At 40.6% G+C, this 21180-nt stretch overlaps 1 protein-coding gene across 4 annotated transcripts in view; it reads left to right on the top strand.

The window, feature by feature from the left end:
• LOC136858688 (uncharacterized) overlaps positions 1 to 21180 on the top strand; it is a 748600-nt gene that overhangs the window by 470519 nt on the left and 256901 nt on the right. The gene's annotated exons all lie outside the window — the stretch shown is intronic.

The raw sequence follows: 21180 nt of genomic DNA, 5'->3' as shown, positions 1-21180 counted from the left end.
AAGTTTAGTTGACGTACAGATTTATATAATTTTAAGTAGGTATGCGTGTATTAAATGAGATTGCTTGATAGTTCGGGAATTTTATTTATTTCATGCTATATCGAAAGTCATGTGTTTCTATTCTTGAAAATAACGTGGAAAGTTATTTTAATGACCTGGCAGCAGGTCTTTGGAGTTGACACCTATAGGCGACCTGCGCGTCTATGAGAATGGGGCCCTCTGTGAGGAATTCTAATGCTGGAAACGGCACACAATCCCAGCCCTCAAGCCTTCAGAATTGACCAATGACGATTAAAATCCTCGACCCAAGTGGGAATCGAACCCGGGACCCCTTGTACCAAAATCCAGCACGTTAACAATTTAGCCATGGACCAGACATGTAGAAAGTGGAACTTGACGCTTACGACTCTCAGTTTCTAACAGCATAAAAACATTCCATCAGAAACGGTTAATGAGGTACTAACCAGATGGCTACACTGCGTCATGTGGGTGATTCTAATTATATTCTCGTGAATGGTATCAGTTCTTTCACGGATGGTGGACCTGAACTGAGCATAATAATGTTTGAACAGCGGGCCCTTAACCGAGCAGCAGAATGTACTTGGCTTAATATTAAGTAAAAATAAAGAAATTGAAAAATGCTATAACTTGAAATATTGTACATTAGAAAGAAGAAAGTGTTCACGTATTCGTCTCGAAATTCCGGCCGAGCCGTCAAATCCTCACTTTTGACCTTTGTATCATATCTCTATTTCACTCGTCCGACTCCTTGGCTGAATAGTCAGCGTTGAGGCCTTCGGTTAAGAAGGTCCTGGGTTCGATTCACTGCCGCGTTTGATTGATTCTTGTGGTTCGGGGACTAGGTGTTTGTGTTTGCCCCAAAGGTCTCTTCTTCATATTCAGACAACTCGCAACACTACCAACCACCACAGAAACACGCAATAGTGAATACATTCCTCCACATAGGGTTGGCGTCAGGAAGGCAATCTGGCCGTAAAACAGGGCCAGATCCATACGTGCGACACAGTTCGCACCCGCGACCGCATAGGTGTGGGAAAAGCTGTAGAAGAAGTTATTTTTATGCATGGTCTCCATCGATTTGGTTTGAACGTAGGATGTGTAGTATGTTCCTCGGCGTTACGGCAGACACTGGTATGCTCTCATGATTCAGCTTCGTGCACTGACGAGCAATTGAATAAGATATACCCTGGCTTGTAATGTGCAACACTTCCTTTCGCTCTGATGACCGAGGCGATGTGGCGTGGCGTGGACTCCCCAAGACTCTGGAAGCAGTGTGGAGCCGTACTGATTCACGACCACTGCATAGCCTCCCACAATGCACAGTAGATTGTTGAGAGCATGGTGCAAGCTGTGTATATCCTTCTTGAAAGCATCCCGGATTTGCTGAATAGATTTGAGGTAGGGTGACCATGGGGACAAGGCAAGCATCCTCGTGATCCTCCTGTGTTTATCGAACAAATTGGCTAAAAATAGGGAGCGATGGCTCGATGCATTGTTTTGCTGCATGTACACGTCTCCTGCAGTGTGCTGGAGGTAATAATAATAATAGTAATAATAATAATAATAATAATAATAATTTCGTGTGGCTATTTCTAGCCGAGTGCAGCCCTTGTAAGGCAGACCCTCCGATGAGGGTGGGCGGCATCTGCCATGTGTAGGTAACTGCGTGTTATTGTGACGGATGATAGTGTTTTGTGTGGTGTGTGAGTTGCCGGGATGTTGGGGACAGCACAAACCCCATCCCCCGGGCCATCGGAATTAACCAATGAAGGTTAAAATCTCCGACCCGGCCGGGAATCGAACCCGGGACCCTGTGAACCGAAGGCCAATACGCTGACCATTCAGCCAACGAGTCGGAGGGTCCAATTTCATCCTACGTGAACAGTTCCCACATGACGATACAACCACCACCACCACCAGCCAGGACTTAATCCTATCGTATTCACAAAGGCGCACGCATTAGATGCTGTCAATTGTGCACACTGTTTTATTTACAGATTATATACACATTATACACACACATTAATGTACCACCATCTTGACAAAAACTTGACTGCTACATTAGCATGTCAACCGATTACCAACACAACAAAATCACAACATGAGTTCACACACTCGACTAACAACTTTCACTAACAAGTCAACTAACAACACTACTCCCAAGACTGTCCGTTTATATACCTTGCCTGGCCAGGCTTCTAGAAAAGTACGGCACAATATGTTTTTCTCGTATCTTCTCCAGTCTCCAGTAGCCTATATACAAATGGATGGAATGTTCTATAAAGCTCGTGTGACAAGGATGCGTTGTTCTACTCTATTACCTTGTGTTGCACACCATTACATTGGATTTATACACTATACTAGCTGATGTATCCGTGCTTCGCTACCGAATTCTACATTGTGTACAGAATTCTAGGTTAGGTAGTGTACACGTTCTGAACAAGGTTGTATTAAATTGCATAGCTCTTAACGTTACCCTTGAAACGCGACGGAGAAGTCACCAAACGTCTTTTCTCATATGAAGACTGGGTTAGGGAATATTCATTGTAACGATAGGCCCGCTTGCCTACCATCGGTCACAATCAGGTTGGGGAGTTTTCATTATAATGGCAGACACTCACTCTCCACCTGTCTTTTTTACATCGTCAGAAAGACAGAGTGGTTTTCCAAACTGAAATGAGCATAGATCATTACAATGACGTCAGTAGGAATGGCGCATTTAAAAGTAATGCTTTTGTATGAAATACTCGATCAAATGAAAAGCCACACATTTTCTCATTTTTAACGAACAGTACTACGCTGCCGATCTAACAGTCCAAAGTTTCAGAGCCGGAATGACCAAGCTGCAGTCAGCCGTGATCCGTGGACACTCTTCGTCTTTTTTCGGTGGGGGGGGGGGGGGGGTCAAATAGTGGAGAGTCCCAGGGCAAAGACTACGCCCTTTTACTAATCTGTTTCCTAGGAGTACCCGATGTGTCGGAAAATCTCAATTCACTACACTGGCGGCGGAAAATTTTGACTTCGGGGCTAATTTTTCCTCCACGCCAGACTAGAAACACCCTGTTCACTGCTAATTTGGAATAAAATGAATGTAGAATTTAATAAATGTAAAGAGCAAGAAGCTTTTCTTAAGAAACGGCACTTTTCTTGGTTGAATTTTGAGTTATTTAGTGAATTATGATGCTATAATTTACAATAGGCCTAAATAGTAATTCTAGACCAGGTCCCACTACTACTACTATTACTACTAAGCGAGCCTCTGCCTTAGGCCTAAGTGTGCACACTGCTCATTCAAAACAGCGCGTCAGAGAAGGGATCGAATAGCTGGAATACTATGATGAACCAAAGGAATGACATGCTAAAGAAGAAAGTTTTCTAACACCCCAGCTATTTCCCGCCAGTATTCAGGCAGGCTGTTATACTCGGTACGCAGCAGTAGTCCCATCTATCGAAGTTGAGTGGCAGCATTAGAGACGAAGAACATTACTACAAATAATGGTCAATCTACTATATGCGAACCTTTTCTTGATACCAAGTTTTACGTGGTTGAGGAGTAAGGAGGGAGCTCTCCCGGTTCCGGTTATACTGCCAACTGAATGGATATGAATTGAATCGATGGTATGATCGATCGATATGAGTGTTCTTAATCTTTATTATCTTAAGCAAACAACCGTGTCACACACACACACACACACACACACACACACACACACACACACACACACACACACACACACACTATATAACGTGTCACATTTCTCGATACGAATCTTGTTCCTAGCATGAATTCTATAGTTTGGCTTTGCTGTGTAAACAACAGTACTAGTAGGAAATGGCGTATGGCTTTTAGTGCCGGGAGTGTCCGAGGACATGTTCGGCTCGCCAGGTGCAGGTATTTTGATTTGACACCCGTAGGTGACCTGCGCGTCGTGACGAGGATGAAATGATGATGAAGACGACACAGACACCCAGCCCCCGTGCCAGCGAAATTAACCAATGCTGGTTAAAATTCCCGACCCTGCCGGGAATCGAACCCGGGACCCCTGTGACCAAAGGCCAGCACGCTAACCATTTAGCCATGGAGCCGGACGAGTACGTTAAGTGTACGCCAGACGTCTCACGGCGATGCATAAGCGATTCATAGTTTGTGTTTCAAAGGTTGCTAATACGAATCTCAAACATAACCGAGGTCTACCGATTCAGCACTAGGGAGCTCAGGTATCAAGAAAAGCTTCGTGTACTATACTGTTATTGTTGATCAATGTTATGCGCTTTTGATATTGTAGGCCTTCACATGTAGTTTTCTTCAGACTCTGAAATACCACACTAATTATCATAGTCGGTACGGTAAAACCGAATAAAATATAAATGATCGGAAATTGTATTCTGTATAACTTTCGTTATAGGCCTATAGTACTTTTCGATAGAACCAGTAACATAGGTATTTAAAAATTTAATTTTAATCCCCCTCCCCAAAACTACAATTTCATCCAGAGTGAATAAAATTCTTTATAGCTTAGACTGCGGTTTCTTATTCACGGACTCTACATACCGATTTTCGTTAAATTCTGTTAACCTATTTTCTCGTGGCTCGGCGTTGATATGGACTTAGCAACAAAAATACAAATTCATGAATATCTGTTATCCTAGCCGGTACGGTAAAAATATGACATGATCGGAAATTTCTATATAACTTTAATTATGCAATATTTATCGGTAGGATCACTAATAATATAAATATTTGTGAATTACATTTTTAGGCTTTCCTCCAAACTACCATTTCATTCACCGCGAATAAAATGATTTATAGTCTAGATTGTAGTGGTTGATCCCCCGACCTTACATACCGATTTTCATTAAATTCTCTTCAGCCGTTTTCTCGTGATGCGTGTACATACATACAGACAGACAGGCAGAAATTACGGAAAAGTAAAAAGTGCACTTCCTTGTTTCTGTGGACATGACTGATACAGAAATGCCATTCTTTTCAAATTATGAGCAATGTACAGACAAAACTCTTATTTTTTATACACAGATTTACAGGTAATAATAAATCACTATTAATTACGTGTTCTTACATTAAATAAAGTCATATTAATATACATACTATGCCTTTGCTGGCAGGACTTAGTGTTTACAGTGCACTATGTCTTCTGGTATAGGCTAGAGCAATTTTGTTACTTTCATAGATCTGTCTCTGTCTTATCCTTGGCTTTGACAATATGAAAGTGACTGAGGTATGAGCGATGCTAGTAATGCCAATCACTATGCAGCCAGTCCCTGCTATGAATGGTGTGAAAATGTTGCTCATAGCGTCGGTTGCTGTATGCATTTCAATGGGCTTAGCAGACTAATATGTAATAGCAACTCTGACTCGGTGAGGAAAGCAACGGGAAACTACCTCACTCCTCATTTCCTTAGTACGCCTCTTCAGTCATGCCTATGCCATCTATGACAGCTGATGGCAGAGCTGTTGAGGATCCCACCAGCGGCATTGCTGACGGACTGAACATACATACAATATACATACAGCAGACGTATTGTGACATAACCTCACATGTTTTGTTACACACGACAGATCATACAACACACAAATAATAAATGATACGACCACAATTTATACGAAATAAAGTCCGTACATATCTACGTAAATAATAATAATAGACGTAAACAACTTCATAGCCTCTCAAGTCGTAATAATGATGATGATGATAATAATAATAATGATAATAATAATAATAATAATACCACCTACTAATCAAGCTCGATATTTTCACTATTTACCCATGGGTTTAGAGAATTGTTTCTAAGTTATACTAGTACATTTGCATCAGTCCATTGCCTCATGTGCTTGGCGACGCACTCTACCTTGCCGTCGGCTTGTACCAATTAATATCTCGGCTCATCTGTCCAATGAACTGTTTTTTCCATGTTTCCGAAAGTCCAATGGCGGTGTTCCATCGGCAATGTTCCTTGTTATGTGATATGAACACAGGTGCCCTAGTGGTATAGAGGCTTATGTATTTCAGTGCGAGGAGATGGTTCTTGATGATATGACTGCTTAAACGTCATTCTTGTTGGGCGTTGAATTTGCTGTGCTGTGACCTGTCTATCCGCGCTTACCTCCCGAGTTAGCCGACGGTGATCCCTGGCATCAACACATTGAACACCTCGGCATTGGACCCTGATGCCGGTGATTTTTCCTGAATACATGTACTCATGGTACACTTTTGACAGTGGCTCACCGGGCGAGTTGGCCGTGCGGTCAGGGGCACGCGGCTGTGAGCTTGCATCCGGGAGATAGTGGGTTCGAATCCCGCTGTCGGCAGCCCTGAAGATGGTTTTCCGTGGTTTCCCATTTTCGCACCAGGCAAATGCTGGGACTGTACCTTAATTAAGGCCACGGCCGCTTCCTCCCAACTCCTAATCCTTTCCTATCCCGTCGGTGCGACGTAAAGCAACTAGCAAAAAAAAAAAAAAAAAAAAAAGACAGGTGCTCATACAAAGCCCAGTGCCTGTATGAGTTCGGAGATAAAATAGCCAGTACGTCTGGCATCAACAATCTGTCCGCGATGAAATGCACTGAGATCTCGTGTCTTACCCATTCTGTGCTCGGTTGTTAGTCACATGGCCAGTGCGAGGTCTTGACGACAAAACTTGGACAAGACAACTACATACCATGCCGTACTGTTAAATATGCCGGGCCGACCACAGAGCCATTGTACCAGTACGGTATCTAATTCAATTCATCATCGGTTATACGCCAAACTCTGGAATTTGTAGGATAATTTAATTGACATTCCATAATGCACTGGAGATATGTACGAAGTGTGATACACGATGACATTCTGTTTCGTCTGGTCTGTTTCCTACGTATACGTAGCTCCTTTACAACCCGCGGCAACGTTTCATGCTTCTCTGTCCAACTCATGATCTCTGTGTGATGTATCGTGTGTTTCTGTTGATACACTGTATGCTTATGGAGTTAGAGTATGTAGGAGGGTCTTTCCCAGAATTTCTAAATATGTTGTAGAAGCTCTGCTTTTTTCTCGTGTAAACAAAGGTAGCTGGAAGCAACTGCAGAGGCTAATGACGCATTGTCCCACGCTTGTCCCGTTCTCTTTCTTTACATTGGCGCGTATCGCATGGCTGGATGTCTGGAGAAAAATGACTGCCGAGAAGTCTTATATTTCTCCAGCACTGGTAAAATGCGAAGAAGGATTATTTGTGTTTGAGTTCAATGGATGGGGGTGGTAGAATAAATCCATGGTGTTCCCTTTGTGGTAAGATGTGACTAAAACAGGTAACCTCCTGGGACTCGCACCTTGGGGAACATGGGTTGGTGACCACGGGGTCTTTACTGACTGTGTTATTGTTTCCACTTGGACCAGGCTCATCGCTTTCATCTTTCTGAAGTTTCGTGCTTCGTCATTGAATAACTAGTACAAGCGGATGTTCAAGGGGTAAAGAAGACAATTTTGTCAGCGCACAGGTTAGGTTGGCGCTGGTCTTGAAATGTAACAATTATAAAAATGTTATCCTTAGATCTTCCAGTTATAGAAAGTTAAAAGAATATGGCCCTTCATGTGAATAATGAATTAGCCAATAAGAAGTGGATTCATGACTTAGCCATCGTTTTTCGGCAATTATTTTCTGTGAGTTTGTATGCTCTGAAGTGCACGGTTATATTTAGTTTGTTGAAATAAATTCCGTACCTGTTCTCCAATCTTGGAACTTAACAAAAATCTTGCTCGCTTGGTATCTATTGATTGATTGATTGATTGATTGATTGATTGATTGATTGATTGATTGATTTACTCTGTACAAATCAAATAGCTTTGTCCATCATAAGTGCATTAAAGCAGTGAACCTGAAATGACACAAGTTAATGGATGGACGAAAGTCACTTCCATCTTCTTGCCGCTTAAAATCTTTTATCCCCGATATTTTTATGGGATCTGCTGTTTTTTTTCACGCCAAAACATCGGACTTATATTTAAATATTAAGGTGGGTGCACACCAGAAGAGACGAAACGGCTTGAGGCGAGTCATGTTTTGCCAGAGACGACCGATTCGGCGATGAAGTTAACATTGTTAGGAGTCAGCAGCTCTCAGGCTGTGAGAGGCTGTAAGGGACCAAACAATAAACGTGCCTGGAATTATGTCTCGTTTCTAGGAAACTAAACACTTTTCACTTTGCTTATGATCCGTCTTCGCGCTTTAATTCAGCAATCAAATGATTGCGCACCTTTGAATAGGACTCTAAAGATGGACTTGAATTTTGATAAACATCTTTTGGTTCAGTTCTGCTGTATCTGCTGAGAGATCATGCTAAAAGGGGTGCTATTGACGACAGCCTCTGGGAAGTGTTCTTAAAACATAAAAACAATTGAGTTATATAAACCTGGACGTTGGTGACCTAATCACTGTCCTCAGCCAAACCGCGGGCCACAGGCGGTGAGGTGGTCAGTTCCTTCTACTCCTCCAGCACGTGAGCCTGCCAATCCAGTTGGTGACAACGATCAGTGTTGTTTAACTCTCTCGCGGGATCCGATGTTTCAATATGATAACGCCGTTGGTTTTGGGAAGAGTAGTTCACATCTGAAAGCATGTTAAGGTTCCTTTTTTGGTTAAAAGGATGTGTCCAGTAGATCCGAACTGGTTTTTCATCCAAACGCAGCAGATAATAATATAAACTAACAGCCACTTCTTCATCAGACGCCACAATGACCAAAATGAAATGAAGTCGCGAAGACTGTCTGTGACTTTGTGAAGCGAAGTATTTAGTCTCCGATGTTTTTGTGTCATATGCGTCCGACCTAATAAGTGAGTCTTACTTTAATGCTATGCTCATCTCAACTGCAGTGACTAAGTTATGTGTGGTCGTGTATTACGTTTCTCATCTGCATGTAGTGGAGTGTAATCTTGCAAGAATGTTGATAATTTATTCACACTCCTGCTGTGAGCTTGCTCATGACGTGCATTCTCTTATCATACTAATGTGCCTGCATGTGTTTCAGACTCGACCGTAATTCAAGTGACAAATCACGTCATTTAGCATACAGTTGAAGAAACATTCTATGAGTGCTGGAATTATATTGGGCTGATTGTCAGTTAGGAATCAGATTGGCTGATATTATATATATTATAATAATTATATATTGCATGGGCCATTCCGTCTAGAAGTCATTTAGACGTACTTGGCATTGATCAGTTGCCCGCGATCAAGTTCTGTATACCCTGACAAGTTAATCTGAAACCCCTGCACATATGCGAGTTACTCGAACCTCTCCTCTCGCCCTTGATCGCGCCGTAGTTGTTACACGTACAGCGGATGTTATGGCGCCAATCTTGTACTTCTGGGGTGTGTTTACGAGAGTAACCAAGAGGGCAATATTCATTTGCACTTTCTCCTCCTCAAGAAAAGGGATGTACGAATGAATACCTTTCTTCAGTCAGCGTGTAGCCCTGGCAGAGAAATAATATATTTCCTGTGACAGAGCAACACAACAGGTGCTCATATGTGGCCCTTTCGAGGAAAGCGACGGCCCCTAGCAGTGCTCTTATTCTCTCAGTTAACTAGCGCTGTCGTTACTCGCTCATCAGTGTTTACTTCATCTTGTCAAACAATACATATTAGTTGCCCGTGTGTGCCTGAATCTTCATATGCCTTTCCTATATATTCTCGATCTGCTTCACATTCAGGCTATTCGAACGCCAAATATCTTGTTAAGGCAATGAAATTTACTGTGAGATTTCAGTCCTGGAGTAGGCAAGGGTCGTATTCATTATAAATACTGTGTAACGTGTCCAAAATTAATAAATATATTCGTCTTTTGTTGAGGAAGAACTGCGCGGTGATTTCACTTACAACGTACATGAATCCACACTCGGAATAAATGGTGATTCATGTTTTGTTAAAGCAGCACAAATCATACCCGTACAATTTCTTAAATGTTTTACAAATATTTCCCTGCTATCAGGGCCGTATGCCTACAATTCATTTCGAAAGTGTCATTTAATCGTACCGCTTGCTCTGTTATTTTATTTCCTGTCTTCCTGCCTGGAAAAGAACGCAACGAAACTAAGTCGACTCGCTTAAAAGCTAGACGGGTAAAGTCTATTTTTACGAAAAATGAGATGAAATGAATATTTAGCATTTTGTAACGTTTATACCTAGTGTTTACAGTGCGCTATGTCTTCTGGTATGGGCTAGACAATATGAAAGTGACTGAGGTATGAGCGATGCTAGTAATGCCATTCCTTACGCAGCCAGGGCGTGAAAATGTTGCTCATAGGATCGGTTGTTCCACATGCATTTCAATGAGCTTGGCATACTGATATGTAATAGCAACTTCTGGCTCAGTGAGGAAAGCAATGGGAAACTACCTCGTTCCTCATTTTCCTTGTATGCCTCTTCAGTGATGGCTAGGCGATCTATGGCTGCTAATGTTGGAGCTGTTGAGGATCCAACCAGCTTTAAGGTTGAGGACTGAACGTACACATACACAATAACCTACCATCACCTCCACAATCCCTTATTTCACCTTGCTCTATTGCCTCTTTTAGTTCCATATCACTTACCATTAAAACATTAAAAATCGAGTCTAACCATTGTCACTCTACTCCTCTTATCCTCCATGGCCGAATCCATTATTCTCCATGGTAACCAACCCTTCTACGTTAAAATGATGATGGTAATACGAACACAACCTTGATCATTGAGGGCATATCACTAATTATAGACATAGAAAACCAAGAAAGACAATTTTCTAGAACAATCTTCGACCCAGTCTGCATAAAGGGAATGTAGATGAAAAGGAAATCCCACGAGTTATATCGGCACTCTGAGAAAATCTCAGGCACTTTCAGAAAAAAGGCGATTTAACTTATACGGTCACATACTCATAGTTAAAAAGACGTGCGGTAAATCGACATCACAGGCTAAACTGTGCAGGAAAGATCTACATTCAGGACAGTAGTCGACAGTCGCCAATTTCCAGAATAAGTTTGTTTACTTTAAGTTGCTTTACGTCGCACCGACACAGATAGGTCTTACGGCGACGATGGGACAGGAAAGGGCAAGGAGTGGGAAGGAAGCAGCCGTGGCCTTAATTAAGGTACAGCCCCAGAATTTGCTTGATGTGGAAATGGAAAACCACCTTAAGGGCAGCCGACAGCGGGGTTCGAACCCACTATCTTCTGAATACTGGATACTGCAGCTATCGAGCTCGGTAAGTGTATTTACTAAGTATGAGTAAGGCCCGAAGATCTCTAAGTGTAAGTACACGTACAATTTTCTGTCATAGCTAGAGAAGTATTTGCTCGAGTATTTTTAAGATGAATAACTGTTTAGGAAACAGAAACAATACATTATTTCTGAAGGCGAACTGTTGACCTAGTTGTGTTCCATCATGTTTGCCTAGGGAATATGTCCCTGTTGCTGTAGGGATACATACAGACTTCGCTTATTTGTTCACTGCGAGATCGTGAGAAGTAATGCTGTAATATTGGTCTCAGGAGAGTTTTGTCCTCCAGCAAGTCAGCATAGACGGTACTGGTTAAACTTTTTCTTTGGCAAAAGAGCGCGCGATCGAGCGAGGCTTGCATTCTAAGCATGGACGTACAAGGCCAACACGTAGTCTGAAGCTTCATCAGACTCACAAGTGTTGTAGCTACACATATTGGGTGCCGAACGTGATCCGCCTGTCTCCAGGTTAATATGAGGTGCTCATTGTTAAGGTGTGGATTGGATGTTGCCTGATATGGTCGGTATTGTTAATATCATGAAAATGTACGATTCGTTCGACATTGTATAGTCAGATATGTAGGGCCTACTGCAATCTTGAGCGAATACATAGTGTAATAATAATAATAATAATAATAATAATAATAGTAATAATAATAATAATAATAATAGGGGGCTTAGGGAATGGTGAACTTGCCTCTTAGCCGGAGGCCTTGGTTTCGATTCTCGGCTAGGTCAAGGACTTTACCTGGATCTGAGGGCAAGTTTAAGGTCCACTCAGCTTATGTACCGAGTGAATTGACCGCGTGGTTAGGATCGCATAGCTGTGCGCGTTCATTCGGTAGATGTCGGGTTCGAATCCCACCGCCGGCAGCCCTGAAGATGGTTTTCCATGGTTTCCCATTTTCACACCAAGCAAAAGATAGGACTGTGCCTTAATTGAGGCCACGGCCACTACCATCCCAATCCTAGACCTTTCTCGTCGTTGCGTCGCCGAAGACCTCGATATGTTAGTGGGACGTGAACACACTAGCAAAATAAATTAAATAAATAAATAAATAAATTGGCTTACGTGAGAATAAATGAGGAGCTATCTGACGGGGGCAGCGTTTGCTTGGAAGGCAAAGTCCCATCAGGGCTGTAACGCCAGGGTTTTACGTTGTTTATTATTATTATTATTATTATTATTATTATTATTATTATTATTATGAGTGGTTTTACTTCCCACCAATTACTTTTTACGACTTTCGAAGACGCCGAGGTGGTAGAAACTTTATTCCGCAAGGATTCTTTTACATGCTAGTAAATCTGCCGACACGAAGCAATCATATTCGAGCACCTTTGGTTACCACCGGACTAGTGTCGAATCCACCAATGTAGGCTCAGAAAACCAGCGCTGTACCGTCAGTGCTCTTGAAGTATGACACCGACGTAAGTTTGTTTTACTCTCCAAAAATTGGCCGGGTGCAGTGCACCGTTAATAGAGCATGTCTTGTTAACTGCAATAATTTGAATGCCTCTGTGGAAATGAGTAGAAGATATTAAACGTATTGCGTGTTTAATGCATGATTGGTTTTCATCTCATTTCTTCAGTGTCAGTGAAAGCTCCCGTGTTGCCCCTCTGGCGAGAGTGAAAACAGATCCTTAATACCGCATGCTTGGTGGCCAGGTCACTCAACCTGTCATTGATCCGGCGTGGGTGTAAGCTTCTTAACGTATTGGATTTTTGTTTTTCTTTCCGAATGTAAAAGATCTGACTAGCAATAAGTTGTTTGGCAGGCCACTCAGTCTGGTATGGGCGTGGGAGGTGTATGTCTTCTAGTTCATGAAGATGATACCTAGGTCTCTGGTGCGAACTTAAAGGAGTTCACCGATCGCGAGGATATATTTTATTAATGATGGAATTGTGTTAAAAGTCCCAGGAATGTATTTCATTAATATTAGAATAGGCATATCCTGAAAGTGTAAGTAATGCAGGGCACGACAAATCCCGGGCGCCTAAAATTCTTTCTTTGGCGCCTTATTTTTTGAGCTGAGTATAATCTCCTCCTTTATATGTTTAATTCTCTGTTTGGTGTCGCTGAACTGTTGCAAATCGCATAAACCCCTTGACACTCCGCGCAATATCTGCTTTGATATGAATGTTATTTCCATTTTAAATAGTAATCAAGACCGCATTATATAAGCAATGGAAGAAAAAAGAATTTTTAAGTACGAACGTTTGGGTGTTGAGGAGATCTCTCGTAACGAAAGTATTACCGACATAGAAATAACTCAAATACACGGTGCTGTTTTACTATCAAAATAGTCTTGTTTGCTTTTAAATTGTTTCAACGGAGCTGTGATTTTAAAGTGACATGATACGTACTCTCGCAGAATTTATTTCCGGATGTTGACAGGATACGAAGCTCCTAGGCATGTGCATGGAAACAAAAGGCAAAATAAGGATGTCTTTTATAGTATAAGTTGTTTTTGTATCAAATTTGTTTTAGATAGGTAGAAGATGTTTACATTTCAAGTTATTAATCCTTTAACATGAAGGAATAATATATACAAAGGTATTGAGCAATTTGGTGTTTTTGACAATATTGACGTTGCTGTTTACAATACACAAGTTTCTTAGAACACTATCAAAATATAAGTATGCAACAATTGGCTAGTTTCGTAAATTTGCACACATAGTGGTTAAGTCTTATTTAGTCCAGTATCCTGCTGTAATCTGTTGTAGTGTATAAAACTATAAAATCACAATACATATTGCTATTACTGCTGTATTTTATTTTACAGAAGGCTAGACGCCAGTATATTAACGATGCGAGTAGTGGAAAAATTACCTGGCTCTTAGGTTTGAGTGCTGGCTCCTAGATTGTAAAACATTTGTCCTGGTTTGAAGTAATGCATTTTATTGATGTGGGCTTGTCCTTAAAGTCAATCTTTTCATCTTGTCCAGAGATACTCAGGGTGATTCCGTAAGTGATGCTACGTTCCGTCCATGTCTTTTTTTTTTGTACCGAACGTGTAGTGCTTGCATTTGGGACGTTGTGGGTTTGAATCCCGTCATCGGTAGTCCTGAAGGTGTTTTTCCATGGTTTCCAATTTTCAAACTAGGCGAATACTGGGACTGTTCCTTAATTAAGACCGAAGTTGCTTTCTTCCTATGCTTTTGTCGCCTGATAATCCCGTTGTTTTTAGCCTTCAGCCACTACTATCATATCGTCGTCATCATAATTTAATTTTGCAATGCAGATAGACTGTATTTTCCTTCCGGTCTCATCTTGACTTGTTGAAGGAATAGCATATTTCTGTCGTGGCCCTATTACTACTAACTTACTACTACTCAGGAATGTATACGTCTCACGTCGTCCTTACCAATAGCTGGTTGTTCCCAGCGACCGAGACTGCTTGGGATTGGTTGAGCAGTTTACCTTGATCGAAGTCTCATTGAGACACTCGCTTTGTTTGGCGGTCTACAACGTGCACATAGAATAACATACACGTTTTCCTTTATTGGCGCATTATTATTATTATTATTATTATTATTATTATTATTATTATTATTATTATTATTATTATTATTATTATTATTATTATTATTATTATTATTATTATTATTATACTAGCGGCAGCTGTAGTACCTGAGACATATAATGACAGTGTGGAAGTATGAGCTTTTGCTTATTATTGTTATTACAGAAATAATCCCAGGGAAACACAGCATTGGCCGATGTCGGAAGGACTGAATTGAAATCTGAAAGATAGGGTTGGATCATCACCCTAGAGTCTTTTACGAACAGCAATTCACAGAGGGGTTGTTGCTATGTGATTGGAAATGGTCATATAAGATCACTTGATAATGTTAGTTTTTCACTAATTCGTCCTCTATCTTACCTGTCTCTGGGCGCTATTTCATGATGCTCTTTTGTGGGCGGTTAAGATCAATTTTTTAAAACTCTGGTCATTCTAAACTAGAGACAGGGCCTGAATGGCAGCATTTATAATTAATATCACTATGTTTATCCTTCAGGACAGTTCTGGAAAATGTTTATGTGGATCAGCTGATGATAATTCATTGCTGTGCATCAGTAAGCTCGGGCGTTATTGTTTTAATTACTAATACTACTACTACACTCGTCAAAAAGGTTAAGCATAATTGCAGTATCTTAATATGTTTAATTTTTGGTTAGAAAGTAAGTACGTAAGAAAGTCAACCCTGCCTTCTTCACAGCTAGGGGCATTCGACTCACGACTGGTAAACAAATCCAGTACACTCGAACTGAGGTGAAGTCCAAGAAAACTTGTCAGTGTACCTCGCTTCTATGCACTGTACGTACACTTCAAGAAGACCCTTCGGACTCTTTTCACTTGGGCTCGCGTTGGGTGGGCTAGAGCACATTAGACTTGGACACGAGATTAATGGTCCAGAACGGTGTTCACTGATGAAGTGCGAATTGATTTACACCCTGATTACAGCTGTCTCCATGTGGAGAGCGGAGGGGAACGTTACAGTGAATCATTCTCACCAATTGCTTGGAGGTTCGGCACTATTCTGGGCCTCTCTACACGACTGGTTCATATTCAAGGAAACATGGCGGCTTACGAACACAGTATTCTCCGACACATAGTGGTTTTTTTTTTCAGAGATTATAGGATTATAGGTTTACTCTACCGGACGATAACACTCGTCCACATCACGCAGCAGCTGCGAATGGGATGCCTGGATGGACGTGGGATTCGCAGAGAATGGACGTTTTCAATTAGATTTAAGTCGCACCGACACAGATAGGCGACTATGGGATAGGAAAGGCCTAGGAGTGTGAAGGAAGTGACCGTGGCCTTATATAAGGTACAGCCCCAGCCTTTGCCTAGTGTGAAAATGGGAAACCCCGAAAAACCATCTTCAGGGCTGCCGACAGTGGGGTTTGAACCCACTATTTTCCGGTTGCAACCTCACAGCTGCACGATCCTAACCGCACGACAAACTCGCCCGGTGCAGAATGCACTGGCCAGCGCCTTCTCCGGAAGTGAACTGCGCAAAGCATTCGTGGATCTTTCTCAGTTTTCAACCGTCGACTTCTTCCGCTACCGTATCAGGCCATAAAAGATGCTGCCTCAAGAAATGCTCAATAATGATGATTTGAAGATAACCAGAGGGTTCGTGGAGGACCAACACGTGTTAACTTATGTGACTGCATTGAAAACTGTCTTTACTTTGTGATGTTCCAATTGAGGAGGTTCCTTATTTTGTTTGGTTTAATCATATACTGGGTTCAAAGTTACCGAGAAGTGTACGTCTTTGCTGTATTTACTATTCTGAGTTTCATTTATATATATAATAACATGTCCTGACTGACTGACTGACTCATCATCGCCCAGCCAAAACTGCTGGACATAAAGAAATGAAATTTTGACGATGCATTTATTTTACAATGTAGGTGCTCATTAAGGCAGAAATTTTGGATATCCCTTCGCTAAGGGGGTGAAATTGGGGGTGAATTTTTAAAATGGGTGTATCTATATCTCAAAAACTTAACAGTTTAAAGACGTGAAAATTGGTACTTGGAATCTCCTTTAAAAATAAGGAAACGAGTGTTTTCTTTCTTGTTTTCGGAAAATCCTCTTAAGGGGATGAAAGAATGTGAAAAGGGGGTTGAATGCCTTTTATGAGGATACTTAAATCTCCATAACTGAAGATGTTAGTCATGAAAGTTAGTATTTGGACTCTGCTTTAAAAATAAACACGTATTTTTGTTTTTGTTTTTGGAAAATCTACTTAAGAGGAGGTAAACAGTAGTGACAAAGGGGGTGAATTTTTGAAGTGAGTATATCTACAATATATCTCAAAAACGTAACATGTTACAGACGTGAACATTAGTCCTGTATTTTAAATCTCTTTTAAAAATAAAGTAACAAGTAGTTTTTGTTTTCGGAAAAAACATTTAAGGGCGGGGGGGGGGGGTTGATATTGACTGAAAAATGGGGTTGAATAATTTTTATTAGGAATCTGGTATCTCCTAAACGTGAAAATTGGTGTTTGGAATCTCCTTTGAAAGTAGACACCCGTATTTTGTCAGGGGAGTGATGGGTTGAATTAACTTAAGGGGGTGTAAAAGGAGTTCAGTTCTTTCTATGAGGATACACATAAGAACCCCTTTAGGGGTTTTTGAGTGGGGGTGAGGAATGATGACAGAAATACGCATTTATATCAAACCGTTTGAATTATGAACATTTCAAATGATATCCTAGGTGTTAAATAACAGAAGGTTTGAAACAAATTTAACTGCTCTGAGAGTCAAAGGGGGGTTAAGACCCGAAAACAAATATATTCATTCCTTCCTCCGAAATGGTTTAACGTATGAAGCCAAAATTCCAAATAGCGGTATATATTTTAAATCCTAGGTGTGAAGTAGGAAGTATTTTTTAACGTTCCACCCCTTAAGTGTTAAATGAGGTTAGTTCCGTAAACGAAATTAATCGTCCCTCCAAAACCGTTTGACGTACAAAGTTGTAATTTTACGTGAAGGGTCTTCTTTTATGTCCTAAGTATAAAATATCGTATACTTCAAAATATTTCTTACCTAAGGAATTTAGACGGTGGTTGACTACCAAAAACACATTCTTCCGAAACAGTTTCAGGCACGAACTTAATTTTTTTCTGCAGGGTAGTTTTCTACATCCTAGATGTTAATAATAAATATTTAAAAACATTCACCCCTTAAAAAGTATTCATTCTTCCATTACTCTTCAACGTACAAAATGAAAATTTCACGGATTGGTCGCTTTAATATCCTAGAAGTTAAGTAAGATAGGGTTTAAAACATTCAAATTCTTCCGTATGGTGTTCAAATGGGTGTTAGATCAGAAAATAAATAATAATTCCCCCAAAACAGTTTGATTTACGAACTGAGGGCGTAGTTTACAGGCTCAGCTGACAGTGGACTCTCCGAAATGTAAAACTTTGAATAATAACTTTCAGTTCAAAACCGTAGCGAAGCACGGGTATCTTGTTAGTTAAATAACATATCGTTTCCACCCCAACACAACAAAATCGGATACACTGTATGCTGAACTTTTTTGGATGAGTGTAATAGACAATCATAATTTTTCTTAACAGTGTTTAAAATGCAAAAATCACTAACGAAATGTGTAATGTGTAGATATGTCTTATTTTTCACACTCTGAAGTTCTGCTTAACAATGCTTTATGGTAACTATGCTCCGGGTACCACGCACGCGCTGTACGGTTGTTGATAACATTGTCCGAGTGTCACAGCTTTCGACCATCTATTGTACGTCCTCCGAAACAACGTATTTTTCGTTAAAAACTTTTATTTGTTGTTGAAGTAGCCTCGCAAGCCACCATGTGCTGACATTGAGCCTGTCGTGAAGCTGGGTTTAAGGAAACGAAACTTCTTCAGGTAGAGTATTGGGTAGCCTCTGGAATATAAAATATTATGGTAATAGTGGTGTAAATCATTCCGTAATCATTGTAGCTGGCAGTAGTTGTAACTGAACGACGTATGTTCTCAAATTTTATGACCTCTCCAAGATCATCCCAGTTGTTTAATCTCCCTTAGGCGGGTCGGGCGGAAGTTGATATAAATTTTCTTCTGACACATTATATGGAAATTACCTTTAAGAAAACCGAGTTCAGTATTGACGAAGGCGAGGAATGTTCTCATCTTCTAGGCACACCTGTCTCAGATCAATAGACATTTCTACCTGTCTTATGTGTATCAGAGTGTGAACATCATAACTGAAATGTTAGCCTTTCTTCGTGTTTTTTCGCCAATTATTGATTTTGTAAGTCACCCACCTGCTTCACAAACAGCCGTGATTGGGCTGATTTACAAACTTTTACAACTTTTTATTTATTTTTCTGGTTTGGTATTCAGAAAGCAGACTATCATGTGTTCAAACATATGTGCTTCTAAGTTGAGTTGACATTTTGGAAGCCAGCCAGTTCAAAAATTATGATCTCACTTAGGTGTCGTAGTTGTCTGATCCGGTTTGAGGATTATTTAAAAGTACACTTTGCCAGAGTTATCTTCAACCTTGGGTGTTCGTTAGGCGGCAGGTGGCATATGCAAATTTTAGTGGGCCCGTTCCGTGATGATGTAACTTTCTGGAGTTTTAGCATAATGGTGTAACATTTTTGTAATTTCTCCCGTGTGCGGCGATAATGATGCGAGTCAGGAGCGGTTGACATAATCAGTGCCGAATTAAACCCTGTGGAAGCCCCTAGCCTGTAGAAATCTCGAGGGCCCCCTTCGCAGATTATATCCTTTTACCGAGCAACAATTTTAATAAACCAGTTTCTTTACAATAACTAACGTTATGAAGTAAAAATGTTACACAAAATGTATTCAACATTAGCCCTGTTAAACGAAATATTAACAAAAAATAAAAATATTAATTTTAATATACAGAAAAAACCTTCAAATATTCACTTTCCTTAAAAAGAGTATTGTCATAAACTATTTCAGAACATCTTTGAGGTTTATCTCTCATCACTGAAATATCTACAACTGAAACTTACGGTGTCCGGACATTTGCGGTCACTGAGACAAACTTGTGCCCACTCACAGAAATTTCCCAGTTGTCAGAGGACATTTCGGTCACTGCAGCAGGGAGTGTGCATCATTAGCTTAATCTCGGGGTACCCCGCTAACCTGCCTGAGTTCCTGCTCGCTCCTTGCAGATCAACATTTTTCTCTCACAGGCATTATTTAGAGACTGATATCTTCAGACACAAACACAATTCTATATCGAAACTTCCCGGTGTAAGTATTTACTGTTGTGTCCTGTAATGGATTTGACGGTTACTGATAACGCAAATGGTTATATGCACAGAAAGTATAGGGAAAGTCAACAAGAAATCGTCACCTGGGTGTGTCTGAAAGAGAAGAACAAGTCATGTAATGTTGTTGGTAACATACAATTCTGTAGATGATAAATAAATATATTCCATTCTATATCCTATCCGGCCTCTCTTGAATAACTCTTGTTCTCTTCCGACTCCCACGGTACGATATTTGCCAAGCCCAGGCAGTCTTACATTTTCACGTCCTTCGTAGCCTTTCCCTTCTTTTTCCCTAAAAGAGAGTCGGACCTATTCGAACTGTTTTATGGTTAGTTTTAAGGGAGGATGGTGGCACCGATCTACTTTATCACAAAAACAGTAATCACCACTATCACGTAAAGGTCCCGTGGCTACCACGATATAAACAGTGACGCAGATGTACAAGCTCGTATATTTATATTTAAACTCTAGTACACCACAAAGTGAATTTTTATGTACAAACATCGGAGGCTAATTTAAAAAATCCTACTTATTTATCGAGGAATAATTAAAGGTAGAAGACACTGTTTTATTCCGCACCAGTACTTCATTTTTAGAAAAACAAAAGTTAATACATCGTTAATTAATTTAATTAATTTATTTCTGGTAGTCGAACGTCACGCTAACATATTTTTCGGAGAAAATATGATGGTAAGTGTCGTTATAATGTTGTTCCTTTGTACATACCTATTTACATTAGGATTACTTGAAGCAGCAAGAAGATTACGCTAGCTTTTCTATGTAAGAAATTGCCTTTAAACAGGACCTGATTTCATTGGTTTCTTCATATTTCTTACGGGTTCTTTCAATTTTGTCATCTTTTTTCACATATTTCGTCTTCCTCCTCTTACCTTCAAGACTGAGCTACAGCACACAATAGTATATGCAGTACTCACACCAGGAAGTTTCGGTATAGAATGGTGTTTGTGGCTGAAGGCATCAATCTCTATAATGCCCGCGAAAGAAAAATGTTGATCTGCAAGGAGCGAGCAGGAACTCAGGCAGGTTAGCGGGGATACCCGAGATTAAGCTAATGAGGCCCAACCCCTGCTGCAGTGACCGCAAATGTCCTG

Source organism: Anabrus simplex, chromosome 1 (genome assembly GCF_040414725.1).
Source record: "Anabrus simplex isolate iqAnaSimp1 chromosome 1, ASM4041472v1, whole genome shotgun sequence".
NCBI classification, from domain to species: domain Eukaryota; kingdom Metazoa; phylum Arthropoda; class Insecta; order Orthoptera; family Tettigoniidae; genus Anabrus; species Anabrus simplex.
This window is presented reverse-complemented; position numbering and strand designations above follow the sequence as displayed.